Source organism: Puma concolor, chromosome C2 (genome assembly GCF_028749965.1).
Source record: "Puma concolor isolate L17-30 chromosome C2, mPumCon1.1.hap2, whole genome shotgun sequence".
Lineage (NCBI taxonomy): Eukaryota > Metazoa > Chordata > Mammalia > Carnivora > Felidae > Puma > Puma concolor.
In genome coordinates this window covers 135,394,080-135,406,894 of record NC_141675.1, presented here as the reverse complement: position 1 = coordinate 135,406,894, position 12,815 = coordinate 135,394,080, and positions in this window count along the sequence as shown.

Here is a 12,815-nt window from a genome sequence, read left to right as displayed (position 1 = left end):
CATGTTTGTTCTCTGTAGTTAAGTGTCTGTTTCTCTGTGTCTGCCTGTCTATCTCTACAATTTTAGAGGCAGAAGTTTTCCCTGTGACTTCATTTCTTTGATGGATCCAAGTATAGTTGTTGATTTTTCACTTTGATCAGCTTTTTATTTGTTGTTAGGGGCGAGCAATGACTTCCAAGATCCTTACATGACCAGAAATTGGAAGTGAAGATTTCAATTAATTTTTAAATGTTCATTTATATGTATTTTATAATATAAATTCATCCTTCCTTTTTCTCACTAAATAAGCTAATAAGCTATATGAAGCATTAATTGAAGTCATCATGATTTCTATCCTTTTACCTAATCATGGGCAAGGAATATATTTTTCTTCAGTATTTCATGGAAAGCCATGCCTCCTGTGGTGGAGGGAATTAAGTTTTATTTACCTATATCCTAAAATGTTTAAATTACTATACTTTATAAACATTACTTAATTTCCCACTTGTACTGTAAAGTGAATATATATTATTGGGGCAGTTTTTTTTTAGAAAAATATTATGCTGTGGGATTAAGTGCATAGTTCAGCATGGGATCTATTTATGACACTTTATTTTAAAGGTGGTTATAAAATGGCACAATATTTTCTGGAGTTGAATTCCAACAGTATTACTGAATTTTAGTATGATCAGAAAATATGATACCAGATGTTTCAGTAATATGGATGGATATAAAAATTATTTTTAAATGATATTTATCACAATTAAAATGTCAGCTCAGGCAACCTAAATATTTTATTTATAAAGAGAAAAATATAACTAAGATTTGACTAAATATTTATTTGCTTACTCTCTTCTTTTCCATTTAGGTATATGATTTTAGGGTCTAGAATTCATTTGTAGATATTCATAAGCAACAAAATTTAGAGGCTTTTACCTATCTTGAGAAAATTATAGTTTCTGGTAAGTAAATTTTGTGTTACTTTTGTTTTTCACAGGTTAAAAAAAGACACATTCTGCTTGTAACGGCATGTCAGCCAATAAATTACTTTATTTTTGTAGGTTAGAACTTTGCAAAGACTCTGACAGCTTTTCCAATATACTGGGTCTTATAACCTTATCCACACTATTGGTATTCTATGTTCCCAAAGTTTTAAAGAGTAATTTCCCCAAAAAACTGTTGAAAAGCCACTGTTTAAAATGATTGCTTACTTGAACAAGTGCCTACCAAGCTATTTTTCTATAAAGAAGCTCAGAGGAACCTGTACCACATAACTGTTTAAATTACAATAGAAATTGAAAAGAATAAGAGAAAACATTAATTAGAGTTCTTGTAAAAGCCTCATGACAGGCCAACACTAAAATATAATAATAGTTTAAAATGACTAACTATACAAATCTGTTCCTTTTATTTTCACAGAGGCACTTAAAGTGTTATCTAAAAGTGCTCCAATATAAAGTGGCTAATGCTTATAAAATTGTGCATTCACTTATTTATCAAATATATTCTGCCCTAATTATTTAAATACTTGATTAAAATATAAATAAATATACTTTTGTAAAGTACAATTCTAAAAGTGTTCGTGATCCTATAATTTTAGCCTAATAGCAAAGGATCCATTGCAAAGATTTCTTTAATGCAGCTTACAGGTGGTTATGTAAGAGTTTTCATAGTTCTTGTTCTTACTTTATGTACTCTTTCTTTTAAAAAGCCACAACCATATTTCAGTTACCTAAAAATGGTGACATGTATTCTCTATGAAGTTTTAAGATACTAGACGTCCATTTCTGGTGTAAAACATAACCTATAGACACCAGATCAAAATAGCAGTTCTTTACTTCAAACTCAGCTCAATGGGAGTGTTTAATACTGTATGCAAAAATCTCTTTAATCTGATTTCAATAATTGAAAAAGTTGGTTCTAGAAAATAGGGATGACTGACATCCACCAGGATTTTTAGCAACATGATTATCTATTTAACGAGCTAGACAAGCATATGATTAAATTTAAAAGTTAATTGTAGGTAAAGAAGTTTGGCTCCAAACAACAGAGTTGTACTTAGGAAAAACTTAAAATGCTGCAGTCTTAATTCTGCATCTAACCACACAATCAAAATATTTCTTATAAGTCAATCTTATTACACAAAAACAATGTAACCATGAAACAGTATTTTTCAAATGCGGTACTACATATACTTAAAAAAAAAAAGTACTGGAATTTAACACAATATGTAACACAACTAACCAGAAAGTTCAGGAGTATGGATAATAAATTGACTATGTATCAAAAACAATATTTTAAAATAAAGTGAAAGAGGAGTCTATAATATAAAAAAAGGTCTACTTATAAGCATTTCAGAATTAATTTATTAAATAATATCTTACATATAAGGAAAGATGCTATAAAATTTTCCTAGGTAAAATTTTATAAAAACAAATGAGTATATAAAAAATCATATTAGCTTTCAATAATTCTCCTTTATGGACTCAACTTGGAATGCCTATTTCTTCAGTATGAGATCATGCATTTCTTACAAAGAGCAGCCATTTTTATCCCCAAGCATATTATTGTCTTGAATAAGTTACTATCTAGAGGATAACTCTTTCTGAAGCTATAGATTCTTATAGCCAATAGCCTTTGGACACACTGACCGGAAGTCCTAAAGATACTTAATATTTAGCATGCAAACATAGAATTGGGGCACCTGGGTGGCATGGTTGGCTAAGAGTCTGACTCTTGATCTCAGCTCAGGTTATGATCACGTAGTCTGTGAGTCCAAGTCCCGCATTGGGCCCTGTGCTGATGGCACAGAGCCTGCTTGGAACTCTGTCTCTCCTTCTCTCTGCCCCTCCCCAGCCTGTGCTCTCTCTTTCTCTCTCAAAATAAATAAATAAAGTTAAAAATGATTTAAAAATGGAATAATTCTTTAGAACTCTATAACCAACAAATGAAAAATATGAATCTTTAAAAAGTGTGCATGCCACATTTATACAAAGGGACAATATGCTAAACTGTAGAAGCAGTCAAAATACCCCCCAAAATTATACATAATAAATTCTCTGATAAGGATGCTATTAAGTTGATATTAAGCACATAAAGATAATTAGATATTTTCCATATATTGAGAGTTAAACACACTTCTAGCTGCCACACATGTGAACAGGTAACTTGCAATAGAACTAGAAAATATTTTAATTGAATGGTAACACCAATATTATAATTTAACGTATAAGAACCAGCTAAGTCAGAAATTATAAGTAAACTAAGAGCTATACTTACACATATTGGGAGTGAAGTATATAGGAGTGAAGTATCTTTTAAAAAATATAGGCATGAAATATCCTTTTACAAAATTAGGAAAGTATCAGCAAAATAATCTCAAAAAATGAAGGAAAAAATAAACATAAGAACATAAATCAACTGGAAATCTCAGGTTTATAACATAATATATCTCATATTCACATTTTGGATTATAAATTTCACTTTTTGGAATAATTTTGTTCAATTATTTTTTTATAAATGTTAAATTGAATGAATCTTAAATAAATATTTTAAATAAAAACAATATCATTAAGTTACAAAAGTCATATATAATGCTAAGAAGAACATTGAAATGTTAGAGATAACTAGATATGTCAAAGGGCTGACCCTCTTACTATTTAAATATCTCTAGCAAAAATAAAAATATATCTCTGTATAAAGTTATACAACATTATGATTATGCATTTCAACAAAAGGAATTTATATGTTTGGGATAAGTCTAAACTCCTTAATAATTGAAAATTGAAAATTAAAACAACAAAAGACATGTGTGAAGATCTGAACTATAAGAAACATTTTGACAGTTTGCAAAAGCAATTGATCAGCAATTTGAAAAGTCCCAGATTTCAAGATGCAACATTATGCAGTTGTCATTCCCACCAATTTATGAATGTATCAATTTCATGAATCTTTTCAGAGACCCAACTATTTATTGTTTTTGATGGTTATCTCTAATGTATGTATGTTTTCTATTTCATTAATTTATACTGCCATCTGTATTATTTTCTTCCTTTCTTCCACGTAATAAAATAAAATTTAAGGTGGGCATGAAATTCCAAGTTGTATTACGTTTCTATTGTTGTGTAACAAATTACAACAAACTTAGAGCTTAAACAGCATCGATTTATTAGCTTATGATTCCGTAAGTTAGAAATCTTGGGCAGAGCACAGACCCTGCTGAGAGTCTTATGAGGCTGAAATCAAAGTTGTAAGCTGGACTTCATTTCTTTTTGGATATACATTCTCTTTCAGGCTTATTCACCTTATTGGCTAAATTCAATTTCTTGTAGATATATTATTGAAATATCCATTCACCTGCTGGCTGGCACCTGGGGCAGGGGTGGGGCTGGTTTTAGTTCAAATGAAAGCATTCCTGGGGCTTCTGGGTGGCTCAGCTGAGAGTCTGACACTCAACCAGCTGAGCACCCAGGAGCCCCAGGAATGCTTTCATTTGAACTGAAACCAGATATGAAAATCTAGATTTACCAGAAAGCCAATTTGGAAGGTAACATTTTATTTTTTTGTTACATATGGTTTTATCACTGTAGTTTTGTGATATCTCTCCCCTTCCTTTATGTCAAAGTGAATTGGTATTAAAAAAAAAAGTGTAGCTATTTTAAATACTCAAAATGTGTTCTCTACTAATGTAATTAGAATTATTTTATGGTTCATGAGTTCGAGCCCCATGCTTACCTTTGTGGTGACAGCTCGGAGCCCGCTTGGGATTCTATCCCTCACTCTCTGCCCCTCCCCCACTTGTGCATGCACTCTCTCTCTCTCTCTCCTTCTCAAAATAAATAAACTTGAAAAGCAAAAAGCATGCCTATTTATTTAACTCTCTGTTACATTAGCAATTTTTTTTTGATTCATATGAAACTCAGGCTGACCTCACTCTCTTCCCTATACCACTCCTCTGACCTCATCCACAAAGCAATTAAGTTGCGTACTTTAAAGAAGTTGAAACCCATCTTACCTTTAACTCTAGGGAAACCATTGGAAAGGCAGAAGCTCATAGAAATCACGCTGCAATCTAAAGCCACATACAAGGGACTTTTCTTTAGAAGGTCTAAAAACTCATTAAACAGAATTTAAAAATATGTTCATCTATTGATTTGCCACCATACATTAATTATGATGTACAGATTTACTTTTTTCATTCATTGTCATCATTTAAAAAAATCTTCTGCCATTATAAAACAAATAAAACCTTAGGAACCAAGTAGAAATGTAAATAAGTCTTAACTGCTATTAAAAATAAAGTTATTTGAACAGTTTTGAGGAATAATTTTTTTATTAAAAGCTTAAGGAAAACATGCCATGGATATCAAAAGGTGCTTACAATAATTACATATACAAAGAAATAATTTTTAGCAAAGCCTATATGCAGCTCAATTATTTTTTCAAGTGATGAGAGACTCAATATTCTATAAATAAAGGCATAATCAATTTTCCCTTTAGCAAGATAATTAGTGGTTCTTGTTTTTAAAGTATAAAAGTACTACAGAAGGCAATTAATTGTTTTCTTTACCTGAAATTGCTTCCTAACCACCTAGTTATTCTTTGTTGAGGAGAAGCCAAACAGGAAAAGGAAAGGAAATTATTAACACCTACATACATTCAGGAGTGTGATATAACAGAAGTTTTATTTAAATATGTATTATTTGTTTCTTTTTTAATTAACTTCTATTTTAAGCAGTGTCTTTACCTCAAAATAACATCATTCTTGAGACAGAGAAGAAAGGGAAAAATAAAAAAAGAGCCAATGCACAATTCAAATAAGGCTATTGGAGTGGAAAAAATGATACTGTGATTATTTGTTCTAGCAGCAAACTTAAATTTTTAACATAGAAGTATTTTATGTAAATATGTAGACTATATTTACTGTATCAAATTTTGCTAAATGTGTGATTATACTTTTATTTACCAGAAAGTTGTGGCAATAATAGATAACTGACCTTAAATATTTTTGATTATATCTTTAATGTGATTGTAGTAGGTCATAGTAATGTCATCTAAGTGGAAATGTGAAATACAATATATGTTCATAGAAAGATTTCAAATAATTATAGGTGAATACCTATGAATGATTTGTTTTATAAAAACTGTCTACAGGTATAAATATAAGATATTATCTAATGCACATAGTTTAGTATTCAAACTTTATATATTCATTTAGTAATTTAATCTTATTTTGTTCAATTTGATATTACTTAGTAGCATATCTGACGTGTCTAGCAAAAACTTTAATTAAGTATACTTTAATATATGTTTTGAATTTAGATCTGTAAAGAAATGTTTTACCTTAACCATCTCTACTTTATTGTGGCAAGTGGATGCATCACCCTGATGATTGTTCTAAAGACTGAAGGAACTGAGTGAAATTGTTAAAGGTAATACTCATGTTCCCAAACAAATGTTTCAGAAATTTGACTTGTGTGTTTATAGAAGGGATTCTACGATTATTTTTAAAAAATGAAATATCAAGATCTTGGAATTCTGCTCTTGTAAATTAAACTTTATTATCTTCACTTAAAACTAAATAATTTATTTTGTCAAATATTATTTTAAGTAATTTAATTTACAAGCAATATTGTATTGCATTGTATTACTCTATGAATGCTTTTACTATCCTGTGAATTTTGATGCATTTTATTTGTTTGGATATTTAATAATAATTTTGGGGTTTTTTTGGTTTTGTTTTTAATTAATTAATTTATTTTGAGAGAGAGAGAGCGCACATGAACGGGGTAGGGGCAGAGAGAGAGGAAGACAGAATCCCAAGCAGGCTCAGCACTTCTGCACAAGGCCAGACGTGGGGCTTGATCTCACAATCCATGAGATCATGACCTGAGCCAAGACCAAGAGTAGGGTGGTCAACCAACTAAGCCACCCAGGTGGCCCTAGTAATCATTTTGAGTCTGAAATATATGTGGTAAATCAAAGCTACATTTCTGGTTTTATGAATCTCCTTGTCTTAGATTTGATACTGGATGGTTATACTCAGAATACAATCTCATATTTTTTTCCCTCCTTTCTGTCTCTTTTTTGACCCACTGGCCTCCTTTGAGCATGAAGGCCCACCTCCCACCTTGCAGCATTTTTCACATCCTTTTCTCCATACCCATTATGTTAGTGAATAAAACCATTCTACCAGTTTAAAGCCTCCCAGAGATCTTCTTTTCTATACCCTACTCTTTCCTTTCACCAAAAGACACCTCTTGAGGTCAACTGTAGCAAATTCAAGTCACCTTTGCACTTCAAACCTCACGAGGTTAGTCTGTTTCACATGCTTTATTTCCTTTTCTTTTTTTTTTTCACATGCTGTTTTAGATTAAAAATTCCAAAACTTCAGCTCTTCAGCCAATCAGCACGTGTCTGTAACAGGTGTCTGTTACTGCCTTTGCTCTAAAGATCATTAAATATTTTGAATTATCATCACTTCTAGTACCACCTCAGATAATACGTCTTAGGTGAACATCATTAATGAATATTTTTCTGTTGGTAACAAACCACATATTCATCTTTGTTATTTGAAATTGTTAATTAAGGACTTATATGACAAAATCACATCATTTGAGAAATCTAATATAATATTCTTTAATATATGTATGACTTTCACATTTTTTTATAGGGAGGAAGGTTTTTATCTATAAATAATTTTATTGATCAGGTAGTAGTAGAAGCACTTATGTAATTTGTGGGGAAACTACTCTTCTGAAAGTTCAATACTATTTGCTAGGTTTTATTAAGTCCATAATAAATTCCAAATGTCATAAGAGATTCTGGTGATGAAACACACAAAATTATCTTAGGTAAGGAAAATAAAAAAATAACACTGTAAACTGAACTCATATGGCAGCAAAGAAGAACTTCATTTTATTAAAATGTTATGAGAGGGCGCCTGGGTGGCGCAGTCGGTTAAGCGTCCGACTTCAGCCAGGTCACGATCTCATGGTCCGTGAGTTCGAGCCCCGCGTCAGGCTCTGGGCTGGTGGCTCAGAGCCTGGAGCCTGCTTCCGATTCTGTGTCTCCCTCTCTCTCTGCCCCTCCCCCGTTCATGCTCTGTCTCTCTCTGTCCCAAAAATAAATAAACGTTGGAAAAAAAAAAATGTTATGAGAATCTTTGGAATCTAAGATTTTATAATGAAGGATCCCAGAGCCATGAGTTAGAAGGAATGGTTTCCGATGTTAATTGTTTTACTAATTAGCTATAGTTCTCAGTAAATCACTTAATCATTTAGATAATGTTTATGGGGCGCCTGGGTGGCGCAGTCGGTTAAGCATCCGACTTCAGCCAGGTCACGAGCTCGCGGTCCGTGAGTTCGAGCCCCGCGTCGGGCTCTGGGCTGATGGCTCAGAGCCTGGAGCCTGTTTCTGATTCTGTGTCTCCCTCTCTCTCTGCCCCTCCCCCGTTCATGCTCTGTCTCTCTCTGTCCCAAAAATAAATAAACGTTGAAAAAAAAATTAAAAAAAAAAAAAAAGATAATGTTTTATTCAAACATAAAGTGAGGGGAAAATAGACTAGATAATCTGCCTTTTACTCTAATATGGCACATACACACACATGCACACACGCATTGCCAGTTAGTAAGACCTAACTGGGAAGAGAGGAACATCCCAATTTCTAATATGTACCATCTCATCTTCCTTAGAGAAGGGAGGTACAGCGACAGTGTAGAGCAGAATATTAGGCTTTAATTCCACATTTGGATCCAGGCGAGGTAAGAAACAGAATTAAATAGAATAAAGCACATCTATGAAATTATGTGTTGGGATAGGAATTTAGTTAGAGATTATAGAAACCCACCCAGAAAAATTTTGTCTTCCATAATATTTCAAAATTATGAAATTTAACTTTTATAAAATAAATATACAAAAACTTTTTATTTTGGGACACCTGGTGGTTCAGTTGGTTAAGTGTCTGACTTCAGTTTAGGTCATGATCTCATGATTCATGAATTCAAGCCCCATGTTGGGCTCTGTGCTGACCGCTCAGAGCCTGGAGCCTGCTTTGGATTCTGCGTCTCCCTCTCTGCTCCTCCCCAACTCATGCTCTGTCTCTTTCTCTCTTTCAAAAATAAATAAACATTAAAAAAATTAAAAAGAAAACTTTCTATTTGGAAGATTTCATGTTTAGTCAATGATAAGTTTCTAATATTAATGCTACTATGACACTTTTGGAGAACTACTTTATGTAGAGGGATGAGAATATAGAGTCGGCACTCTATGTGCCTTGTTAAATGATCATATGAATACTATTGCACAGAATTTCTAGGAATTTGTGAAAATTAATTCCAAAAGATTCTTAAAACATGAGTACTTGTATTTTAATTTATAACCAAATTATTATATGTATTTTAATTCCTTAATAAATATTCTGTTGTAACTTAAAATTGTTTTAACAATTCATCTCAATATATTTATTTCCTTATAAATTTTTCTTTGGTTAACTTAATTTAGAATATTTCTGTTTTTTTCTAAGTTTCCACCAAAAAGTTTATTCACATGTTACCAGGTTACTTTGCTTCACTCATTCAAAGTGAAGTGAAATTGTAAAAGAAATCATATTAGACATTACAAGGTGATCCAAGGATTAAGCAAGAAACCAGATCATTCATTCCTTCATTCATTGACAAAGTTTTTTCATGAATCTTACATTATAGGGAGGTAAACAAACAATAAATAAAACCTTTATAAATAAATAAAATATGTAATTTTTAGAAAATATGTGTTTTGGAAAAACCAGATCAAAGGAGGCCAGGTGTACTAGCAGCTGGGCAGTTGCTGTTTAAGTTTTGTTTTAAAAATATAATTAAAATGGCATTTGGAGCACCTGGCTGGCTCAGTAGGTTGAGCATCCAACTTGGGATCAAGTCATGATCTCATGGTTTGTGAGTTTGAGCTCCACAACGGGCTCACAGCTGTCAGCCTGTCAGCACAGAGCCTCCTTCAGATCCTCTGTCCTCTTCTCTCTGTCCTCTCCAGTTTGCACTCTCTGAAAAAATAAATAAATATTTAAACTAAATTCAACTAAACTAAAAACTAAAATAAACTAAAATAAACTAAAATAAAATGGAATTTAGTTTTCTATAAGAAAATATAGTTTTCTTCAATAGTTATTTAACTTACTATAGTGTTAGTCCTAATGTGGTCTGCTGTGGAATTCAAGCAAATCTGTCAGGTTCAGGGAACAAGTAGGTGGATAGGATGAGACAGGGTCTCAAGACTCCTTTCTAACACACATACACTGGATAAATGAAATACCTATTTGCTGACTGTTACTTACATTATAACTTACTAAAATGGAGACGGGTAGAATAAGCTCATTGTTTTGACAGGCATGTTCTATCTTAAAAAACTAACTTTTTTTTTTTAATTTTTTTTTTTTCCAACGTTTATTTATTTTTTTTGGGACAGAGAGAGACAGAGCATGAACGGGGGAGGGGCAGAGAGAGAGGGAGACACAGAATCGGAAACAGGCTCCAGGCTCTGAGCCATCAGCCCAGAGCCTGACGCGGGGCTCGAACTCACGGACCGCGAGATCGTGACCTGGCTGAAGTCGGACGCTTAACCGACTGCACCACCCAGGCGCCCCTTAAAAAACTAACTTTAAATGAAAAAATTTTTAACGGAAAGAAATTTATTTTCCATGAAAAATTTGTTCATGATTGTTAGTCCTGTAGGACATATCACCAAATGTGAAAGTTTGGTTTTATGTTTTAATTGATATAGAATCCTGTACCTGGCACATAATTAAATATAAGCTTTCCAGTAAATACAGCAATGGTATTCTGGCTTATGGAGCCTGATGGAAAAAACTGACTCATGGGGAACTAGAAAGAGAAGGAGAAGGAAAAAGAGGAGAGGAAAGAAAAGATTTAGCCATCTTCCATCAATGGTAACCTAAAAACTTTGTATACTTTCTTATTTTATCTGTTTTAAGCATAAATAAAAATTCAAGACTTTATAATGAATAAAAGCATGCTAGACATTAACATTCTGGCTACAGAACCCAAAGTAGCAAACTAATCATTGCTACAAGCAGTGCATTCAATCAAAGTAAAAAACATTCTCTTCCTGTAACTCTGATGAAATAATGTCTCGGCCTCTTCAGACGTTTCTATTTAGCTGTATTTAAGAATTTTGATGTTCTTACAAAAAAGGTAAGACTCAAGTTCATTAAAAGGAAGATTTAAAGGAAGTTGAAGTATCTTCTATAAATCAAATGAGGATCTTGGACGACTACAAGTCATATTAATAGGGTAGCTATAACATCAAAATTTTGCTTGTCAACTGAAAAATACTGAACACATTGGTTAGTGTTACATTAGGAAAAAAGCATTTAGGTAACTGTGTTGAAACCAAGGCCTCATTTAAAGGAATAGTTGGAAGCAGAATTATATATATATATATATATATATATATACATATATACACATATATATACATATATATACATATATACACATACATATATGTGTATATATATATATATAGAAAGAGAGAGAGAGAGAGAGCTTAATTTTGAAAGGTTAAAATTGCTTTAACAGTAATTTTCTAGCAAAATCAGCTTGTATTTGTAGTTTTTTTTCTAAGAACATTTCACAGTCAGTACATAAACATTACAAGTGAAAATTTTACTATCCGAAGTTGAATTCTCCAAAGAAGTGATTAAATAAAAAATGTGAAACACTCTTTCAGAATGATACTGGGGCTTAGTCTTCAACTGTGTAAGACTGTGTAAGATGGAAAGGGGTGCCTGAGTGGTGCAGTCAATTGAGTGACTGACTCTTTTTTTTTTTTTTTTTCAACGTTTATTTATTTTTGGGACAGAGAGAGACAGAGCATGAACGGGGGAGGGGCAGAGAGAGAGGGAGACACAGAATCGGAAACAGGCTCCAGGCTCTGAGCCATCAGCCCAGAGCCCGACGTGGGCTCGAACTCACGGACCGCGAGATCATGACCTGGCTGAAGTCGGACGCTTAACCGACTGCGCCACCCAGGCGCCCCATTGAGTGACTGACTCTTAATCTCAGCTCAGCTTGTCATGATCTCGCAGCTCTTGAGTTCGAGCCTCACATCAGGCTCTGCACTGATGGTTTGGAGTGTGCTTGGGATTCTGTGAGTCTTTGACTCTGCCTTTCCCCTGCTTGTGCTCTCTATCTCTCTAAAAATAAACAAGTAAAAATATATTAAAAATAAATTTTAGAAAAGGAGATGAAAAAATTGGGAACATACTTTTCTCAGAGCAAGGGCAAAAACTGCATTTTTTATATATTACCAATTGTGATAATTTATGTTTTATAATATGTATTCTGAGATCTTCAAAGGGAAAGGATTTATACAGAAACCTTCTTATTAAAGGCACAGTGTATATATTTATTTTCCAGCAGCATACTATACTTTTTTTCACTTAACTCCTTTACATTATTTTATAAATATATGGATGTATGTGTGTGTGTGTTGTGTATGTGTATTTTATGTGTGTATATATATATATATATATATACAATTAGCTTATATTTTTGTATACAGAAATGTGATACATAAAAATATGGAACTCAACCTTTTGAAAATATATAAACTTGCAAAAAATTGTAAAAAAAGGCTTTTTATAATACTTAGCTTTCATTTAGCTTCTTTAAAAAGTTTAAAATCCATTTCAACTCTTATCAAGTGTTTCACTGAGAATTTATTATAAATCCAACTATCAGAAAAGTCAAACATGCATTCTATTCTGGGTACCCTGGTACTTCATGTTTATTTAACAGTTTGATAATATACCAAGGAAAAAA